This window comes from Aotus nancymaae, unplaced genomic scaffold (genome assembly GCF_030222135.1).
Source record: "Aotus nancymaae isolate 86718 unplaced genomic scaffold, 86718_ANA_hifiasm-v0.15.2.pri h1tg000051l, whole genome shotgun sequence".
NCBI classification, from domain to species: Eukaryota; Metazoa; Chordata; class Mammalia; order Primates; family Aotidae; genus Aotus; species Aotus nancymaae.
This window is the reverse complement of record NW_026988465.1, coordinates 24,038,187-24,060,360: the sequence shown is the minus strand read 5'-3', so window position 1 is coordinate 24,060,360 and position 22,174 is coordinate 24,038,187. Positions and strand designations below refer to the sequence as shown.

The 22,174-nt window shown below is 38.9% G+C and overlaps 1 non-coding gene and 1 pseudogene across 1 annotated transcript; one reads left to right on the top strand and one right to left on the bottom strand.

The window, feature by feature from the left end:
- Positions 1 to 451: 451 nt before the first annotated feature.
- LOC105726368 (heterogeneous nuclear ribonucleoprotein U-like protein 1) lies at positions 452 to 21,838 on the top strand (annotated as a pseudogene).
- TRNAP-CGG (transfer RNA proline (anticodon CGG)) lies at positions 5,900 to 5,971 on the bottom strand. Its single transcript has one exon. It is a non-coding gene; the product is annotated as a tRNA-Pro (tRNA).
- Positions 21,839 to 22,174: the final 336 nt, after the last annotated feature.

The window sequence follows — 22,174 nt, the reverse complement described above, 5'->3', positions numbered from 1 at the left end:
AAAAAAAAAAGGAAGTCTTAGGACACCGTTTGGAGATGTTTGGGAGCCGTGGAGATGGCTCGTTTCCACATGAATGAGCAAGACCTGAATGGAAAAGCTGCGAGGGGAAAAAAACGGGTTTAGCTTTCACGGACTCACAAATGTTCGAGATGTGGTAGAAACGTAGTTGCCGGGGCGGCCTCCCCCTTTCTCCGGCGTCCTGGTCCCGAGGCAGGAGGCACCTGAGCAGGCAGCCGGCCTGACGCGGCCGACGGGGCGCACGGAGTTTGCCTTCGACCTGGGGCGGCAGGTGAGCCTGTTCAGCCCTTCTGTCTGCTCACCGCGTCTCGCCGCGTCCGGAGAGCGCACCTGCGAGCCAGCAGGAGAAGGAGGTTCCCAAAACCGTTCACACCGGAGTCGATTTCTCTTTTGAAGCACACGCAAATCAACCACAGGGTGAACAACAGGGAACATGGGGGAAATCCTGCAGGAATGGACACCTGCTGTATTTTCACACTCTCGTTGTCAGGATATTTGCTTGTTTATGTGAATGCACGAAGAATCATCCTTTTCTTTTTCTTTGGAAGAGCCCTTACATTTTAGAGTTTGCTGCACTGACCTGCCTGAAATCTTCAACCTCAACTCAACCCGCTCCCTTACCCCTCGTTTTCCATGCTCAGTCCCATTTGGGATTTTGCATCAAGATGGATCTAGTTTTCCTCTTCCAATAAGTTATTTTCCCTGGTGGAATGCTCTTTGCCTTTCTCACTTTAGCCTGGGTGACTTATTTATCCATAATGGTTATTAGTTCAAAGCTTTTTTTAAATTAACAAAATTTTTAATCAAAGTTAACCACACATGTTTTAAAGAGTCAATTACTTAAAAAATATGTGTGTGCAAAACAGTGGTCCTGTTTCTCCTTTCTTACTCCTGTTAGGAGTTTCTCCTTTCTAACTCCTGTTAGGCAAACATTTTCAGCCATTTGGCATTTTGTGTTGTTTTACCAGCATGCCTCCAAATATCATACTAAGGCAGAGATGGCTAGTTGTCCATTCATTATTTTTGTTTCTTCCAAGAAATGGAAAATTAGCTGAGCTCATAGCCACCCATGAAAAGATTACAATGGCATCCCTTGACAGTAAGCCTCATCAAGTGACCAACTTCTAAGTAACGTCATAAGAGAGAAAATGCATGTAAAGCTTTCAAGTTATGCCCATAAGAGAAAGAAATAACCTCTATTTATCTCTTCCTCCTGTATCTGCTTTTGAGAATGAAGGCTTCCTGAAATCGAGATTGTACCCAGCATGCTCTAGGAAGGAGGGTGCCCTGACATAGAAGACTGGAACCAATACCATGAAGCCAAAGCATCACTCTGGCATTGTGATTACACCCTCAGATGGTCACAGGAGAGATTAGTAATGTCTGTGTCTTTTAAGCTATGGTTCTTTGGGGTCTTTGTTGCAGAGACAAAATTGTACTATAACAAATACATATGTCACATATTAATTTTAAGTTTAGTGTTTGCCATTGATTTCCCATTATACAAATAGAAGATTCACTTCTCTTCCTCACCATAAAAACCTCCACATTCTTCTTACCAATTTTTCCTTCAAATATAGTTATATCAGAATTTTTATTGAATGAGTAATCACTGTTTATGTAATTATGTTTGGCATTAATATTTACCTATCTTTCCTATTTTGTTTCCTGAACATTATTTTTAGAAAAAAATTATCACAAATAACCATAAAAGCTTGGCCAAAATAATAAACTGAGTGATTTCTAGACTTGCTATGGTTTTCATCCTGACGTCTTCCTTCACCACACAGTACACATTTTATTTCCTTGCCGCTGGTGTTGGGTGCCCAGTTTCTCATGTATTTGCTCTTAATATACCTTCACATTTTGGTGGAGTACATTGTAAAAGCAGCTTCCTGAGAAAGAGTTTATTGTAGATGAGACTTTTTAATATTTCTCCAACAACTTGACTGAATGAGTGTCTGGGAAATATTTTTTGGGCTTTTGAGATTTATTTCAGGATTTTGAGAGAGTTCTCCATTTTCTTCTAGCTTTCAGTATTCATTTGGAGTACAAAGTCATTCTACTTACTGATTCTACATTTGCAATGAGCTTTTATTTAACTATTTCAGGATAATTTCCTTGTCCCCAATGTTCTGCAATGTCTGAAAGATATGCCTTAGTGTGTTTCTGTTTCCATTCATTGTTTTGGGAACTCTTTTACATCATCAAATCATGTATTCCAGTTAGGGATGTTGGCTTGTTTTTTCTTGCTGGTTTTCTGATTTCTGTGTTCTCTCTCTTTTTTTTTTTTTTTTGAGACAGTCTTTCTCTGTTGCCCAGGTTGGAGTGGAGTGAAGTGTGAAGCAATCTCTGCTCCACCTCCGCCTCCTGGGTTTAAGTGATACTCTGCCTCAGCCTCCCAAGTAGCTGGGACTACAAGTGTGCACCACTATGCCTGGCTAATTTTGTTCTCTCTCTCTCCTTCTTTCCTTCCTTCTCTTTCTCTCTTTCCCTTCCTCCCTCCCTTCCTTCCTTCTCCTCCTTCTTCCTTCCATTCTCTTTTCTTTCTCTTCCCTTCTTCCTTCCCTCCTTCCTTCCTTTTTTCTTTCTTTTTCTTTCTCCCTTTCTTCCTTCCTCTTCCTTTACTTGGATTTTGAATCTCCAATATGTTTCCTCTACTTTTTGTTTTGTTTTTATTGTTCTTTCCTAGTTACATTCTCTTTACTTTTAAGCAATCAATAGACATTTTTAGACAGTTTTTTGTTTACAAAAAAATTGATGAGAAAGTACAAAGTGTTCCCATATATCTCCTCTCCTCCTTATAGCCTCCCTTATTAATAATCTTATACAATTTTGGTCCATTTGTTACAGCTGATGAGCAAGTATTGATACATTAATATTAACTAAAATTTGTAGTTTACTTTAGGTTCACTCTTGTTGTAACTCTTATGGGTATTGTTGTAACTATTTCCTCTTTGATAAATGTATAATGACATGTGTCCATCATTACTGTATCATATTTAATAGTATCTCCACCCTAAACATTCCCTGGGCTTCACCTCTTCATCCTTCCCTCCCTCCCTCCTAGCAATGACGGATCGTTTTATATATATATATATATATATATATATATATATATATATATTATACCTTTTCAGATTGGCTTCTTTCACTTAGCAGTATGCTTTTAAGATTCCTCCATGTCTTTTCCTGGCTTGATACCTCATTTCTTTTTATCATGAAATAATACTGTATTGTGCCACAGTTTGTATTAAATATATCCATTCACCTACTGAAGTACACGTTGGTTGCTTTCATGCTTTAGCAAATACAAATAAATCTGCTATAAACATTGATGTGCAGGTTTTTGTGTGAACATGAATTTTCAACTAATTTGAGTATATATTAAGAATCACAATTGCTGGAGTTTCCCTTTATATTTTTTCTTCACATTTTGGAGATGTCCTTCACGTTTCATATCAATTTTTCTATTAAGTTTTTCCTTTCTACTCTCATAATTTTAATTTCAAGAGATTTCTATAGAGTTATCCTTTTGTACAGCATTCTTTCTCTTCACTTCTAAAAAATGGTTTGAAAAAATACCTGTTTCTCAGATTAGACACTAACTTCAGTGTCTAATGATGCCTAGTGATCTTTGATTGCTGGTCCATAATTATAATTAAGCCCTAAAAATAACTGGAAACTATGACCATGAGTCCAGTTTATTGCCTCTGGGAATCATTTTAGAATGGCCTGCCTGGGTAATTTACTATCAGACTTACATGTCAAAATGTCCAACTTATCCCTCTTGGGATAGTAAAATTCCTTGTAGAGAAGGATCATTCAATCTCCTCTGCCTAGATGACATCAAACTGACTTTCCGAATTCAGAGAAAATTCTTAAAGAACAGAGGTTGGAGGAAGTTCCTTTTGAATTTGAAGCTTAATAAGTAACACTATTCCAAGTTATAAAATTAAATTACAAATAAATTACACACATTAATTTACAAATAAATTATACATTTATATTTCATTTGTAAAAAGAGACAAGATGTTACACTCCACCTAAGATCTGCAGCTTTATACTCAATGGCCCTCAAAATTGGTCAGAATAAAGAAAGGTAAAAAAGATCCACACTTTCAGAATACCAAGCAAGCTGAGCCTCCGTGAGTTTCAGGAAGCTAGTATGAAATTGGGGTGTGGGAGTGGGTTTCTACTTTCAGATTTGGTCAAAAAAGCCAACAAAACAGTTATTCTGAGGAAATATTTTAATTTAGCCAGCATGAGCAAAATAAACTGACTGATATCTTCCCTTCCATTTTTTCCTCTTTCGAATTCCAGTGTTAATCAATTCTCCTGAGCGTTTTCAACCAAGTACTCAGAAGTTTCCAGAGCATGAGATGAGAAAAACCTTGAGATTCCGGCCTTAACGACAGCTCCTCGTGGTCTCTCTCTCCAGTGAGAGGAACCTGGGCTAGCAATATTCCCAAGAGTCAATAGCCTGGTGCCATGTACTTCCATGGGAATTCCATACTTATGGAGATCGCTCCACCAGCGTAGAGACCCCTCCGTGTCTCCGCCATGACGGAGTTAGAGCCCGGACATATTCTCCCCACGCTGAGGGCAGTCGAGCTGAGGAAAAAAGAAGGAAGTGATAGAGGCCTGAGTTTGCAGAAGCCTATTCTTGATCCACTGAGCTAATGGCATGTCTGGGTGAGGCCTGCGTGACTATCTATGAGACTATTGTCTCTTGAAGCTCCCATTCTGGGCTGGTTTTATGACTCTGTTTACCTGCATTCACTAAATCCCGTGATCGCTCACATGTTACTAGAAAAATGCTACCCCTCAAATTATTGCTCGCCTTGATGTTATTTACTGTAACTGTAGTCATTGATAAGAGGATAAGAATCTTAATAGGATTAGAATCTTTTGTTTGTTTTGGGTTTAGTGATCTTTAGCTTAACCTGTATGCTACCCCCTCCCATACTTACTTTGTAATTTTCTGTTCCCTCCTGATAAAACTTTTGTAATGGGACCTACGTCAGTCACTGTATGAAAAAACGTATATAAGCAACTGTGCACAAAGAATAAATCGCTGATCTGAGCATAGCTTTTATCAGACCTCCAGACCCATTTCTTTCTCTATCTCTCTTTTCTTCCACGCACTCTCTCTTCCAGGTATTAGGACCCTCTTGCTGGTCAAGAGATCCCTGGCAGACGTGCCGATCTCACGGACCCCAACACATACTTTCTCAAAACACGTCATCATGGTAATTAGTTACTTGTGATATCAAGTTCTGTAGAAATAAAACCATGTTTTTCCATTACTGCCTCCATAGCTTTCGGCACTGAAGTTGGCATGCAGTGCTCATTGCCTATGCATCCGCCAGAGGAATAGAGGAATGAACTCTGACCAGGGAAAGCAGGAGAGGCAGGAGGGTGACACCCTAACAGTCGACTGCAGTGGGAGCAGCGGCACCAGCAGCACTTGGGGAGATGTTCACTTTCCAGTGTGGCGGGCGTAGTCAACATTAGGTGTGATCACTGAGCTGGAGTTCAAAGTGGAAATTTTAATCCTCCTTCCTATAAGAGGAAGATAACCGGTTGACTGCAACTCATGTTTCCCCTCCAGCACTCGGCCAAGCATGCACTAGCACGCGCGCACAAGCTGCCCACCGCCTTCCTTTTGGGGTTTGGGCAGAGACGGACCGAGGTGGGCGAGCGCTGCTGCAGCCGCATCAGCATTCCGGTGTCTGCCCTTAGGGGAGGTCCAGGATTCGGTACTCGGCTGCTTCGAAGACAATTCTACTGTTTAAGTGATGAAAGTACATATTTTTGAGTATGAATATTTGGGCAAATGCTTTAAAAATCCTTAAAGCTTATTGGGTGAAAATGAAGTGGGCTCGTCCGGGATTTGAACCCGGGACCTCTCGCACCCGAAGCGAGAATCATACCCCTAGACCAACGAGCCACCTAGAGATGGCAATTCCCCGTATTTACAATAGAATTTATTCCCAACTTATTTATTTTTTATCCTTCAAAGAGTTTATTACCAAATAATATTTATCACTCTATCATTCATTTACATAAATGAAAGGGTTGTTTCTGTAGATGCTCTGTTGGAAGCTTAAACTACTATGCTATGGTAAAACCTGTAACCTATAGGAACATTTTTCTTTTGTTCTACTTTGCTATACTATTCTAAGCAATTTAACTCATTTCCATTTTTAGCTTTCAATTAAAATGCTAGAAAAATTCGAGTTCCCAAGTTCTCTTATCTCACTTCTACCCCTTTTGAAAGTTGGATATTACTATTACTGAGGGACTCCTAGACGATTTGCTCTAACAAATCGTAGGAATATTTTCACTACCAGAAGTTTTTCAGAAAGAATATGCCTAATCTCAGCAAAATTCTACTTATAAGAAATTTCTTAACGTCAGGTTTTCAGAGGTACCAAGATACATTTGGTTAGTTTACTAACTTCTTCCTACATACAAATTTAAGAAAGTTACAAAAACTTGTGGTTAAATGCAAAGAAAGTTTTTATAACAGGTCATTAGCTAATACATCTAAGCCACATTTTACATTCATGTTAAGATTTATGTTTTGAATTAATACATATTTACAATTTCATTTTGTTGTCCCAAATTTGATGCCTTCAAAAATTTAAAAGATAGTTCTCATTCAGTTCATTCTTTCAATTATTCAATAATTATTATAGAGTGCCCGTTTACTTATTTACCAAAAATGAAACTCTTTTGCAAGGACAAATCAAAATAAGGATTATCTTGAATACGTGGAAAGAGCAATCAATCTTTTCTGAAAGGGAGAGTAGATTTAAACTAGTGCTTAATTTGAATTTTACATGGATTTACTGAGTGGATTAAAATAATTATGAGGCTACTAGGCATTCCTCTAACTCCTGTCCACCTTACTAATGTTAGAATACCGAAATTCTTATTGCAATTCAACTGCTTTCTTTGCACTTTGAAAGCCTAAAAAAATCTTAAATAATTTCTCTGAAATACACATCTAGGAGTAGTAATCATTCCTAACTTCCCTAAAACTTAGTGACTCTGGTTCAGGCTCAACATTCCACTTCCATAAAAATACGTTTTTCTCCTCAAGAAATAGTATCTCATGTTCATGCATAGATGGAGCTGGGACATAGGACTATGCTGAGATGTTAAATTAAAGGTTAAATATTTCAGTGTTCAAAATAATTATTCATCCTGAACCCAACAATTTCCCAAATAATCAGTTCTTTGACAAACAACTTAGAGCACTTCTCTTCATCTCGAAATCAACTGAATAAATAGTTTATAATTTCTGAACTCAACACAATGGTCTTGGGATTACATACGTCATATACGAACCTACACTGTCAACCCCTAACACTTGTTCTCTCTTCATTTTCAAAGTATAATATATATTTCCCTTCCAAAATCCAACTTTTCTAGGGATAATAAATAGTTCATTTACTTTTATACCAGTGGGAACTCAGACTCCAAGGAAAGATCATAAAGATTACTAAACATCAGCATCATTCTACACATCAGGGGACCCAAGTAGGACTCATATTCCAGTCATTTTACTGAGATGTTTACTGTCCTCGTCTAGGCCATATAGATCATGAGTAATAACATGCTTAGTTACATTGGTAAATATGAATGTATTCATAATTAAACTCAAGTTTCTTGAAAAATAGAAAATGTGGCTTGAAGATATAGTTACAGAAGACAACTTAGAACAACGGATATAAAATTTCCTGACAAATGACAAGATTCACTCGCCATTAAATATTTACTTATTTTACCTTTCCACTATGTGTATATGTGTATATGTGTGTTTATATGGGTATATATGTATGTGTGTATGTGTATATATGTATATACACATACACACACAAACACCACACACATATATACATATATCAAATTACCCAGCAATTTCTCTGTTGGCTATACACCCAAAAGAAATAAAATCAGCACCTGGTAGAGGTATTTGCATTTCCATCTGCCTCAGTGGATGAATGGAGGAAGAAATTGTGATGTGTGTGTGTGTGTGTGCACTCGCATGTATGCTCATGTGCATGATAATGTGCATATATAATATATATTATACATCCGCGTGCGGTGGCCCATGCCTGTAAGCCCAGCACTTTGGGAGGATGAGGCGGACGGATCATTTGAGGTCAGGAAATCGAGACCACCTTCGCCAATATGGCGAAACTGCGACTCTACTAAAAATACGAAAATTAGCCGGGTGGTAGCGCATGCCTGTAAATCCAGGTACTCAGGAGGCTGAGGAAGGAGAATTGCTTGAACCTGGAGGGCAGGAGAGTTGCAGTGAGCTGAGATCGCACCACTGCACTCCAGCCTGGGCCGCAGAGTGAGACTCTTGTCTCCAAGAAAAACATTTAAAAATTATAATACATATATATTATAGTGTGTGTGTATATATATATAATGTGGTAAAATGTGATATGGGTATGTATAATGAAATATTATCCAGCCTTAAAAAGGAGGTACTGCCATTTGCAACAGCATGGATGAAACTGGAGGACATTATGCTAAGCTAAATAAGCCAGACACAGAAAGCAAAATACTACATGATCTCACTTATATATGCAATCTAAAAAACAAACACAAAAATCTCGAATGCACTGAAACAGAGTCGAGAGGTAATTATCAGGAGCGGAAGAGTAGAGGAGGAAATGAAGACATATAGGCCAAAGGGTACAAAGTTGTAGATATCTAGGATGAATAAGTGTACAGATCTAACGTATATCATGAGGACAATAGTGATAATATTGTATTATATGCTGGAAATTCTCTAAAAGTGGATTTTGGATACTTTTAACATACACACACACAAAGGATAACTGTGAGATGATAGATATGTTAATTTGCTTGACTGTAGTAACCATTTCACTATGTATACCAAAAATTATTTTATACACCTTAAATATATGCAATACAAAGTTTAATTAAAAATAGACATTTATATCAGTTTAAGATCTCCTAAAACAGAGTTGTATCCCAATCACAAATCATTATTACTGTATCTGTTTTATGAATTTGAAGTCTCTATATTCCACTAAAACTACTGAATCCTTCAAAAATTTGACACTAAAAAAACTCCTCTTAGAAGCCCATCTTTTTAGTCAAGCAATATAAACTGCCTCCCAAATCTTTATAGTTTGGGAAGTTCTCTACCTGCTGACATTCTCAGAAGATTTCTCTTCAGGTGACATTTCTATTTACCTGAATTTTTATTCAGATGAGAGAGGACTAAGAAAATGGGCCAGTCCAGGATCTTTATTGTATGTTTGGCCACAGGCCTTCAACCAATTGACTGATAGATAGCTAGAAGCTGAACAAAGTTGCTGGATAGAGAAATTATATTGATAAAAATGGTCACGATGATGACTGTGGTGAGACCATGGTGGTGGGGTGATGGTGATGATAATGACGGCAATACGAAAGACAAATATAAAGTAAAATACATACTTGGTATGAATGTGGCTCACATAATTGTGTTGGTTCTTCCAGCTGGATCCCAACAGTAATGTGCCTGTCATGAAGTTTTTTTTTTTTTTTTTTTTTTTTTTTTTGGAGACAGAGTCTTGCTCTGTCACCAGGCGCCAGGCTGGAGTGCAGTGGCACAATCTCGGCTCATTGCAACCTCTGCCTCCTGGGTTCAAGCAATTCTCCTGCCTCAGCCTCCTGAGTAGCTGGGACTACAGGCACACGCCACCACGCCCAGCTAATTTTTTTTTGTATTTTTAATAGAGACGGGGTTTCACCATGTTGGCCAGGATGGTCTCGATCTCCTGACCTCGTGATCTGCCCGCCTCGGCCTCCCAAAGTGCTGGTATTACAGGCTTGAGTCACCATGCCCGGACCAGAAATCATTCTTTTAGGACATTATCTCTTTAGTGTAGCCTATCCAGAATGTCAAGGAACATAGCAAATGTTTGCTAAGTGAGTACACGATTATAAGAAATAAGGCTTTTGTTTCCTCACATTTAGTATCTACTATGTACTATTTTAAAGGCACTTAGCTTTTTACTTCTCACAATAGGCCTAAAAACTAATAATGCTGTTATTCTACATTCCATTTCGGAGATGAAGACACTCAGCCACATACAGATAGAGCACACTGACCAATCAAGGCAGAGCTACAATTAGAAAACCAAGAAGACAACAAAATTTGCCTTTCTATCCCTTCCTCAAAATCTCCATCAGCTTTTCCAAGGCATCATAAATAAAAATAAAATCTAAGTTAACCAGTGTGATTGATAGGCAGACACTCTGGACTCCTCCAAAAATATTTTGTCAATTCAAGTCTCTCATTTTTGAGGGGGGTGTGTGTGTGCATGTCTTGAAATATTTTCATCAAAATATGATAATCAAGGTCAGAAATTCTTACTCTGACACAATGTATCAACATGATATGAAAAAATAACAAGTTACACTTTGACCACTGAATTGACAAGACTTTATTACACCCCATATGTGGCTGGGATAAGGCTGAAGAAAGTTCTCTGTATGAAAGCTGCTATTTTGCTCATTATGAGATCTTCTGAATGTTGCCTCAACAGTGGTATGGAAGTGGGAATGACAGACTCAGGGAGGGTGGTGAGATCACAAAGGTCTTTGGTATGGCTTCAGACCACTGACTTTTGAGCTTATTAGAGCTCAAGGTCATAACAAGATCTTGCATTTCATCCACATAGCAACATGTACCAAAATGCTTTTGTTTAACAAATCTGGAATGTATATTTTAATAGTATAAAATTGCTATTTCATACAATATGTATATTAAAGGCTGCTGTTTTGTGTGTGATCAGAGGATATCAAAAATCATCTTCAAAGCAACATAAAAGGACTCAGGTAGCATGTGTAAGTCCTCTTATCTTTTAGTTGAAAGCCACTTAACAGCTTGTATAGCTTGGTCAAGAGTACATCTGCATTTTAAACTGAGGATTTTGTGTTCAAGTCCCTGAGTGAGTGAAAGCAGGCACCCAAATTACAACCTTGAAATGTTTCCACCATTGATGAATCATGACTTCTTTGAGACTGGTAATAACTACAACAGGAGAAAATTCTAAGGCAGTAGTTATCTTTCATCTCTTCTCTCACTCTGTATTTCTTGATTTTTTATTTTGCTTATTTTTCAAGAAATAAATCTAGTTTTCTTTAATCTCCAATATACTCTGTGTGTTATATCTTTTAAAAGAGTGTGATAGAAATTGAGAAGTAAAAAGAAAAAAATCCCACCTGCCAAATGCACATTAAGGATATCTTCAGGACTTAAAATACTTTGAAAAAAAGAATTCAGTCATTACATTAATGAACCTGGCATCACAAACTTGTGTCCACTACCGACATGGGCTCATTGCCAAAAAAAAAAAAACAACAAGTTCCAACCTCTTTGTCTACATTAATTTCTGGTTTTCAGAGTTTCATATGCCTTTTGCTTTCTGCACTATTTCACCTTTCATGTGTTATGTTTCTCTTCTGTACCTATTTTGAGCAAAAAGGGGAAAAATGAATGGTGGTTTGTTAATGATGGTTCAATCAGTTTAATCAGTAATCAAATGTTGATTATAGAAGCTGCCATGGGCCAGTTAAATATTTCTTGCCAATCTTTCCAAAGCAACTCATTGTTCCTACTTAAAATTTTTATTCACTTTCCAATACAGTACGCTTATTTCAATGTATTGCCTAATACTATTTTCCTCTCTTCTGTTTTTCTTTGCTTTCATTTTCTTATGCTTGGTATAATGAGCACTATAAACAGGAATCATTTTTCTCACTTATTTCTTATAGTTTGTTTAGTAATCAGATTTTCATTTACTTATACATTTATTTGAAAATTGTTAACTTTTACTTTGGTTTATTTGGTCAAGAAAACAAGATGGAATAAAAACAAGTAAGCAAGCCCTCAATAATATTTAACATGTCTTCTTTTGAAATGTCTCTTAAGTCTCTTGTTCACTTTTATTTTATTAAGTATTTTTCCAAATGGCTTGATGAGATACCTTACTGCCAAAACTATACATTCTATCCAAATATGTATTTTGGTTCCAATTTAAGAAAAATTGAAACCAAGTTCTTCATTTAAATTCATGCAGAACCACATAATTTTGTAGCTCTGATAACAGAGAGACTAGATTGATAACACTCTGGGGAGTGCCAGAGCACTGAAAAATGATGTCTAGTAACAAGTCATAAATTGTTATCTAATTTAATTTATTTATATACTTTGAAGAGATACATTTTTACATGTTTAACAAATCAGAAAACAGAAAAATATATAAAATAAAATTCTATTTACTATGCTTTCATTTACTCAGTTTCTCTTCAACCAGGAAACAATTCTAGTTTTTTTGTTTTGTATTCTAGCAGAAATTAATGATGTAGATAATTCCAAATTAATTATATTATTAAGTTGCTTTTTGAATACTATGACTTTCACATCGCTTTTCTTTTAATAAAAAATACCTTTGAGTATCATTTCATGTCAATGCATTTTGAACTCATCCACCTCTTCATAAATACCATAAAATCCCTTTGTATGAATGGACACATATAAATATTTTAAATAGCCCAAAATAGCTCCTTTTGCTAGATGGTATTTCATCGTATTTTTAAAATAATGTATCATAATATGTATTTTTCCTACTGTAATTCTTAAATGAGCAAATATTCTGAGAAATTAGGCCCTAGATGTGAAATTCCTGAGTCAAAAGGTGAACACACCAGTAATTTTGATAGATTTTTCCAGATTGTTCTACTGTTTCTTACTCCTGGAAGCCTAGTAGTGAAAGAGCCATCATAAATGCACAGAATTTCAGCTATTTCTTGAAGGATAGAAGGATGGAGAATAAGAAGACAGCTGAGTCTCTCTAGGATTTCTATGATCTCTTACATCAGATCAGGGCTGCTGGTCACCAGGTTTGTTGTATGAGAATTTATCCTTATATGTTTAAGTAATTCTTCTTGATTTTTAAAAATACATGGCATAGCAAAATGAACAGTTATTTCAAACTTGTTTACTGAAGAGATCAACAAAACAGACATTTTCTCAAGTCTTCTTGAATGTGCCCACATTCAGCCACATGTCTATCTCTGTGAATCAGCACAAATGGGCTGAGAGTTTCATAACCAAGGGTAAACATTCGTGAATATTTGATATTATGAAATTTTGCTCTAAGGATAAAGTTAAATATAAAGAGATAATGCAATCTGTCCAATAAAACAAAACAAAACAGGGCATCAGAAGGAGAACACTTCGAGCAGCTCTTCTCTCAGAGGGAGTTTTGTACAGAAATTTGGAGTTCTGAACGTGGAGAACATGCTTGTGATGTTGGTGGAGAAGAAACACCATGTGGCTGCTGGCCAGCCTATGAGACCCTGAAACGGCCTCCTGCCAGACTATCAATGTGAGAAAAATCTGTCTTATTACCCATCTCCCTACTAGAAAATAACAGTAGTTATCATTTTCACTAATTTGTGATCTGTTCATGTTGCTATTTGTTCATGGTTATCAAGGAATTGAGTGTCCCAGAAAAAAGAAAAGAGAAACAAGGGAAGGACATGCCCTGCTGACCTCAGCTTGAGCTTCCCCCACATGGAGGCTCTGGGACCGATGGTGACGGCCTGGACCAAGGTGAGGAAACTGCTGGGGCAGATGCAAAGGCCCTGATAAAAACAATTTTACAGCCTATATCATCTAGGAAGTTTCTCAAACCAAAAGCTGCTATTGTCTTGGGTATTCCTTTGGAAAATAGAAGTATGATATTTGTAAAACCTAAATGGATAAGAATAAAGTGTAAAGATTTCTTCTCAGTGCCCCAAAAGAAAATGCACATGTAGTTTACAAAAATAAAAACATTCCCCACAATGCCAAGTCCAGTGAGAAACAGGAATATTGTTCCCTTGATAATGTTCAAAAAATCTTCTGACTTCATGAACAAAAAAATGTTTGGATCCAGGAAATGCTGTGTGAAGAAAGTACCAGTTATAATGATATGTCTGTATCTGTAAAAAAAATTCATATCATAGCACATTCCTAGTGGATAAAGTCATAATATACATAACAGAGCAGATTTTTGTCCAAAGAACTGTAATCCTTTCCCTGTGACACTCTTTGATGAACATTCAATGTGACTTTAAATGTCATCTTGGAAGAGGATACAAAAATCTAAATTTGGGAGACAGATTTTTTCCTGACCTCCATAGCTGCAAGACCAACTTGGTTGTTCAAATTCTCATATATCCCACATATTTTACATCTCAGCATATGCTGAATTGAACTAAAAACTTCCCCAACCTGAATGTCTCAATTTTCTACTTCATTCTGTCATATTCCTGTCAGCCAATTGAAAAAACCTGGTGCTCACCCTTGACCTCTGCCTCTTCCACATCCAACAGACAGACACACATAAAATTATTTTGCTTCAATGTCTAACATTTCTCAAGTTTAGCAATTTTTTATCTTCTGTGATACTTCCTTTATTTGTTATGCCTATATATCTATCATTTTGATTAGTATTAACGATTTCTGGTTTTAATGTCTTCCTAATTTTCATACCTTTGATTCATGTTCCTTAATATTTCAGAGTTGTCTTTCAAGACCCCTAACTGAATGTGTGATTTCAGTACTTAGAAGTTTTCAGTTGGTTTTCCAAGTACTCATGAAGTCAAACTGCGTAGCATTTCACTGTAGGACCTCAACCATTAATGGTTAATCAGCCAAAAACAGGAACAAGCCTATGGACTGAAAATCAATCAGATACATAAACTGGATGTAGCCAGGGAAGGTGCTCTAGAGGAACCATGGAATGTCACTCTATGAGGGCATTTAGGAGAGGTGTGAGTTCCCACTGATGGATCTTAGGGGCCTCTAAGGGGAGTTGTTGATGTGTGGATGTTTCTCAATGGGGATTAGGAGAAGTAGATTAACGAGTTGTTGCATACTGTCACAAGATGAAAGCAGTTTATAAATTAGAGATCTCTGATATCTAATCAAAACAAGTTGGGGCCACATTGGTAAGAAAAGAATCATCATTCAAATGGTGCAATCATGGCATTAGAGAGCTGCTATGTAACCAATGTGTCCAGTTGACTCTGTAACCAGATCTACCTTTGTATGTTCTCCCAATGTTGGTAACAGAAAGGCTACTTTGGTCTTTACCAGTCCAAGCTGATTTTTACTTTTAGGTCTGAACAAAAGTTTACTCTTTCACAATTAACCTCTCCGGTCCCACTTCTTATCTAGAACTTATATCAAACTACAAATAAATCCCCCAAAACAAAAGAAACCAGGATGTTTGGTCTAACCAGGATTGACTTTGGAATGCCTTTCTACAAGCCTTCTCCCCTTTGACATCCTATCAATAACTAAGAGATGGCTTAGATTTATCTTAACTTGTCTTAAATGTCTCTGGCAGCATGAACTGCATGAATTTAGGCTTGTACCCATCTCTTATACCAGGAAACTTTGTAACTTTAGGAATATTAGTTATTGCCTTTCTGCCTCAGTTTCCTCCAGTGCCAAATGGAGAGACTAACATCTATACTAATGCATTAAACAAAGCATCACATGATCTGAACAGGATAGCCCATAGTGAAATAAGCTACAGGCTTTAATAACAAGAACAGCAGTATTAACTCATAGGTGTGGAATAAGAAATGGTTACATATTTAGTTAAGAGACCTGGAATTTGTCAACAATGAATGTCCTGTATACACTTCACTACCCTGATATCCTTATCAAATATTTTCATGTCTGTTTCTTCTTATCTTTTTCTAGGGTTTCACAGTTTTCTGGCCCTCTCTTCATCTTCCCAAGGTTCCAAAGCTCTGCTTCAGATTAGGGGCTAGCTTCTGTGATACTAATAAAACACTTTCATTTTTTTTTTACTGAATAATAAGAAAAATATTAGAGGAGGGAATGGTGACTGGTCTTCCAAATTGTTTTTGGAATCATGATCGAAAACTATTTTTAAAAACACACTTCACATTCAGATAGATTCAGCATTTAAGCATCAACAAAATGTCATCTGTATAAAAAGATCTAAAATATATAAATACATTTTAAAATGATTATATACTATATTTTCTGTATAAATATGTAATACACATTTATAGATTATATATATTAATTTATATTATATTGTCATATAAAATGGTCATGTAAATTTTAGACATGAAGAATACATAGAAGGATCTCTTGGAAAGGCAAGGAGAGCACGATATGAAGTTTATGTTTAAATTGGAGTTATCATCTCTGTACCAATGGCAGCAAAAAGAACAGAAGAAAGAGATAAAAAATCAGATGAGGGGTTTGCTACGACAGAATTGTGTACACTTACATACTTCATAATTGAAACTGCTCTTTTCACTGAAATTAACACAGAGAAAAGCCACAGACCCAAAATATACCATCTTTATTTATTTGTATTTCTTAAATTCCCAGCTCTATCCATGATGTCCGAAGACGACTTGGAGTAACCTGATCTGGGGAATAGTCTTCCCCTTTCTAACTGGACCTGGATTTGTGGGAAACTTCCTTATAATTGTACGACATGTATATACTTTTGTCATAGGTTCTGAGAAAAAACCCATAGAACTTATCCTCCTTCATTTGGCTTTCTCAAATATAATCATTATTTGTACTACAAATAGAAGAAATGTAACTGCAGTTTTTAATTTCAGAAACTTCCTAGATAATGTTGGTTGTAAAACTTCAATTTACTTAGGGAGGGTCGCTCGGGGCCTTTCCATCTGCACCACCTGTCTCCTCCGTGTGGTCCAGGCCATCGCCGTCAGTCCCAGGACCACTACGGACTGCATGGCAAGTTCTTCCTCATCTCTTCCTCTTTTGGGTCTTTAATTTTCTGATAAGCTCCAACTTGCTGTACTACATTAGAGCAGTTAATAGTATGAACAGGTCTGAAATTAGACTGTATATTATTTTTGCTATATGCTACCATCTAAGCAAACAGTTAGGTGGTTTTTTTCTCACTCTCATGGCTCTTTGGGATATCATCTTTCAGAGTCACATGGGCTGGAGCAGTGGGTACATGGCTTATCATCTGTATAAACATCACAAGCGTGTCTTCTACCTTCAGAGCTCCAGGTGTGCAAATAATTCCAGCCCAGAGATCAGGGCTACTCAAAATACTCTCATTCTCATGACCTGTTTCCTTTTCTTTTATTGGGCTGATTTGATTTTCTTCTTCTACATAGGTGCCAGCTTGACAAATGATTTCTACATATTATTAAAGTTTTTCTAATATTTGGTTATGCCAGTCTCAGCCCCTTTGTGCTGATTAGCAGGGATGTCTGCATTGCTAAACACTAGAGTGCTCACCTAGGAAACTGGGGGAAATTACTTTCCGCAACGATTGCCCCAGAAACAAAGGGTGTATACTTTAGGGGTTGCTTTTGCCTGCGTATGTCAGAGCATTAACTTAACCAAAGCTTAAAAAATAGATTTACTTTTTGTTTTAAGAAGACTCTTGGTACCAGGCAATCTAAAGCTTGTTCAGGGGTTCCAGGAAGTTGTAAAGACAGATTCTTTCTAACCTCCCATTCCTCCATTTCTATCATATGGCTTTTATCTTCTGGCTGGCACAATTATTGCTCAGTTATTTAATCAGCATTCTAAGTACAGAGGAAATGGGGGAAATAACAAAGAAAAAGAGATTGTAAAGAGAGACTACATACATACATAATTTAGGAAAACAAAACTTTTACAGAAATCCCCATCAAATATTTGAATAGACTGGTAAAATTATGTTACTTGGCCATCTCTAAATGCAAAGTTGACTAAGGAATATTACTTTTACTGGGCCACATTTCTTTCCTCAAGATAATTTAATCAGGCAACTAGCTGTTTACATGGAGAATTATGTGATGGATAACTCCCATTTGATCAGTTGCTTCAGAATGAATAAGACTTTGAGAGAAAATACAAGGGCAAAGACCGTTCTCCACCTGTGTTCCTAGAATACAAAAACCTGTCCTAAAAGCTTTTCTTTATCTGAGTTCCATCTTAAAAAAGAAAATCTAAATTGTCTGGCAGAGTGACTGATCTATCATGATAGTGAATTAATTATTTAGTCATTAATGCTGACTCAGGTTAGATGAAGGATAAGGAAATCAAGCCTAGCTGCAATAAATACTTAAATCAAAAGCCATAATGAAAGTATATGTAGACAGGTAAGGATGAAGTGAGCTGGGGAATGTTGCATGAGTTGAGACATGAGCAACTGAAGTGTTGACATGTACTTGAACCCTCAGGGCTGGGCAGGCATTGCGATGTTAAGGTGTTTTACTGCTTCTACTGTATACTACTTCTTTTGACACAGTTGGGGTAGACCTGGGGTTTCTGGGCACTGTGCTCTCTGAACACCAGAACGTCAGTTTCAGATGGAAAGTACTGACTCTAGGCCAGTACCCAGACCTTGCACTTAAAAGCACCATTAAGAAAATGAAAAGATAAGCCACAGACTAAGGGAAAACATTTAAAAATCATGTATCTGATAAAGAACTTGCATCCTGAATATATAGAGAACTCTCATAACTCAATAAGAAAAAAAACCTAATTTAAAACTGAGCAAAATATTCTAATAGACAGCTCACCAAAGAAGACATATAAATAGCTATTAAGCACATGAAAAAAAAATCTCAGCATCATTAGTCATTCAGGCAATGCAGCTGACAACCACAATGAGTACCACTTTGTACACACCAGCATGGCTACTTTGAAAAAAACACAGGACAGACAATAACAAGGTTGGTGAGAATGCGGAAAAGCTGGAACCCTCATCTAGTGCTTGTGGAAATGTAAAATGGAGCAGCCTATTTGGAAAGCAGTTCTTTTAAGATAGTCATAAATTTATCATATGACTCTGCAATTCTATTCCCAGGTATCCAAGAGAAATGAAAACATGTCACAAAAAAATTTGTATGTAAATGTTCAGAGCAGTATTATTCATATTAGCCAAAATAGGGATACAACCCAAATGTCCATCAACTGGTGAATGGATAGGTAAAAGGAGTATATCCATACAATGAAATACTACTTAGCAATAAGAAGTAACAAATTACTGATACCTGCTACAATATTGATGAACTTCAAAAACACTATGTTAGGTGAAAGAGTCCAGATGCAAAAGACCACATATTACTTATTTCATTTAAACAAAATGTCCAGAAAATGCAAATCTATAGAGATAGAAAGTAGATTAGAGATTGCCTGGAGTTACGAAAAATTGACTCTAAATGGACATGAAGGAAAGATTGGAAATCTCTCTTTTGGGAAGATGTGTTTTAAAACTGATTCATAATGATAATTGCACAACTCTGTAAGAAAATTGTACAGTTAAAATTAGTGAATTTTATGGTATGTAAATTATACCTCAATGAAACTGTTAACAAAATAAGAAGTAGTCAGTAAAGGCCTCTCTAAAGAGGTGACAGTTGAGCTATGACTCAAATGATTACAAAGTTCTGATATGTTATTATCACATTTGTGATAGGATTAAGACTTGAAGGCACAGGGTATACCAAAAGTAAAGGGCCTGAGACAGGAATGAGCTTGGGGTGTTAGAAAAACAGAAAGAAGGACTGTATGGTGGTGACAAACTGAGGGAGGGAAAGAATGGCACAAGATAACCTCAGACAGAGTGTGGTGTTTCATACCTGTAATCCCAGTACTTTGGGAGGCTGAGGCAGGAATATCACTGGAGGCCATGAGTTCAAGACCAGCGTAGGCAACACAGCAAGACTCCATCTAGAGTATAGATTCCAGAGTTGAAAGAGGCCTTATGAAGAAAATCAGGGGCGGGGGGCACTTGAGCACCAAGAGGATAGGAGCTCTCCTTAGCCTCCTCATGAGAGGATGAAGATGACTTTATGATACCCTTGTTGCTTTTGACACGTATAACTGTGACCTTCACTTCAAGGTGGCCCGAGATCGGAGTAGTGACTATCCACTCACAATTGAGGAATTTGTATACCTGTGGCCAGGAGTCCGAGCCAGCTAAGGGGTCAGAAGGAGCTGTGTTGCTCTGAGATGAAGATCAATGAGGAAATCTCCAGGAAGCACCTTCCATCTACAGAGCCTGACACCTACCGTGGTCCATACCAGCTGGTCCCTGGATTCCTACAGCACCCAGCTAGGTGAAGCACCTTTCTCCTACGGCTGTGGAAGCACTGGGAAGAAGTCCGCCAATAGCCAGTTTGAAAACTGCGGAGACAAGTTTGCAGAGAACCATGTGATTGGCTGCTTTTTGGACTTTTAATGTGGAAATGACGTGGAACTTTCCTTTACCAAGAACGGAAAAGTGGATGGGCATCGCCTTCCGAATCCAGAAGGAAGCCTTCGGGGGAGGTCAGGCCCTCTATCCTCATGTCCTGGTGAAGAATTGCGTAGTGGAGTTCAACTTCGGACAGAGGGCAGAGCCCTACTGTTCTGTCCTGTGGTGTACCTTCAGTCAGCACCTGCCCTTCGGGGGCACAGCTGGACCAAAGAGCAAGGCAGAATGTGAGATTCTGATGATGGTGGGCCTGCCTGCTGCTGGCAAGACCACACAGGCCATCAAACATGCAGCCTCCAACCCTTCCAAAAAGTACAACATCCTGGGTACCAATGCCATCATGGATAAGATGCAGGTGATGGGCCGGCAGCGGAACTCTGCTGGCAGCTGGGACGACCTGACCCAGCAGGCCACCTAGTGCCTCAACCGGGTCATCTAGATTGCTGCCCGCAAGAGACGCAACTATATCCTAGATAAGACAAACGTTTATGGGTCAGCCCAGAGACGAAAAATGAGACCATTTGAAGGCTTCCAGCACAAAGCGATTGTAATTTGTCCTACTGACTGGACCTAAAAGGCCGAACAATAAAGCGAACCGACAAGGAAGGGAAGCATTTCCAGATCATGTGGTCTTAGAAATGAAAGCCAGCTTCACGTTGCCAGATGTTGGGGACTTCCGGGATGAGGTTCTGTTCACTGAGCTGCAGCGGGAGGAAGCAGACAAGCTAGTGAGGCCGTAGAACGAGGAGGCCGCAAGGCTGGGCCACCCCCTGAAAAGCGCTTTGACAACCGAGGTGGCGGTGGCTTCCAGTGCTATGACGACTGAGGACCCTCCTGAAGGCAACCATGGCAGCTTCCAGAACTGAGGGGGAGGTAGTGGTGGAGGAGGCAACTACCGAGGAGGTTTCTAGAGCAGCGGAGATGGTGGCAATAGCCAGAACCGCTGGGGTAGCAACAACCGGGGTAACAACCCCAACAACAGAGGCAGCTACAACCAGGCTCCCCAGCAACAGCCACCACCACAGCAGCCTCCGCCACCCCAGCCGCCACCCCAGCAGCCACCGCCACCACCCAGCTACAGCCCTGCTCGAAACCCCCGGGGGCTTGTACCTACCATAAGAACAGCAGTATCCCTGGCTCAAGCGCCAATACCAGCACAACACCAGCACCCCTACCGTCAGCAGCCACAGCCCTCCACAGCTGACCTACAGTCACCCTACAACCCGGGAGGTTACAGCCAGGGCTCCACAGCCCCACCACCTCCACCACCACCTGCCTACAGCTGTGGGAGCTACGGGGGTTACAACCCGCCCCCTCACCCCCTCCGCACCCCCACCGCACAGACCTACCCTCGGCCCAGCTGTGACCAGTATCGGCACTATGCCCAGCAGTGGAACCAGTGCTATCAGAACCAGGGCCAGTGGCCGCCATTCTACGGGAACTACGCCTACAGGAGCTACCCTGGGAACACACAGGGTGGCACAAGCACACAGTAGCCAGTGTAACCCAGGGGCTCCCGGAGGCCTCTGCCGGCTTCCTCCACCAGCGCGGGCCTCGGCCCCTCCTCGGCCCCCGCCAAATCCCCTGGTGCTGGGGCTGGGGCCATCCCAGGGCTCCCTCTCTCGAGCCCACTGCCTCCCTCTGAGGGGTTTCTTCCCCCTTACAGGGCCAGGTATTTTTCTCTGGATTCAAACAGGTAACACCGACCATTTATTTACTGTTTGTCCCCACCTCCCCAACCTTCCACCTGCTCCTCTTCCTATTTGCTTCCTTTTTGACTACACAACGCCCCCTAGTCCTTGGTCGTACCTTGAGGCTACGGTGACTGAGGG